Here is a 605-nt window from a genome sequence, read left to right as displayed (position 1 = left end):
TATGCGTTTCATCGGTGCATAATCGACACGTGGATCGAGTGCCGATTGTTATGAAAATAAGTCTGGTCGCGTGGGCGGACGCACAGAAATAGCGATTCTCAGGTCGACGGCCATGCGTGCCGATAATACGAAGCCGCCGCCGGCACAATAGTTTCTAATTACGTATTACTCAAGGGCCGCGAGCTTCATCCAGCCCTAAGTACATACACGGTACGTGGGCCGCAGGATCTTGCGCAGAACGCGCGTAATGGACTTCCGGCGTGCATCGAACCTGAACGCCGCGGACGAGTCCGAGCTTCGCCTCTTTCCTGGAACCGATTGTTTTCGTGCATCCTTTTGGAACATTGTTCTCCGATCGACGAATCGTTCGAAACTTTATCTATGCTTTCATCTTGAAAACGAAATGCTGTGGAAGAAAATTATTCGGTACGGAAACGAAGGAAGAATGATAGAAGAGAAATGAAATGAAAGGATCAGTGGATAATAAGAGGATATTAAAAGGATATTAGATGAAAGGATCAGTGAATAATAAAAGGATATTAAATGAAAGTGTCACTGAATAATAAAAGAATACTAAATGAAAGAATCACTAAATAATAAAAGAA

Source organism: Augochlora pura, chromosome 2 (genome assembly GCF_028453695.1).
Source record: "Augochlora pura isolate Apur16 chromosome 2, APUR_v2.2.1, whole genome shotgun sequence".
Lineage (NCBI taxonomy): Eukaryota > Metazoa > Arthropoda > Insecta > Hymenoptera > Halictidae > Augochlora > Augochlora pura.
This window is presented reverse-complemented; position numbering follows the sequence as displayed.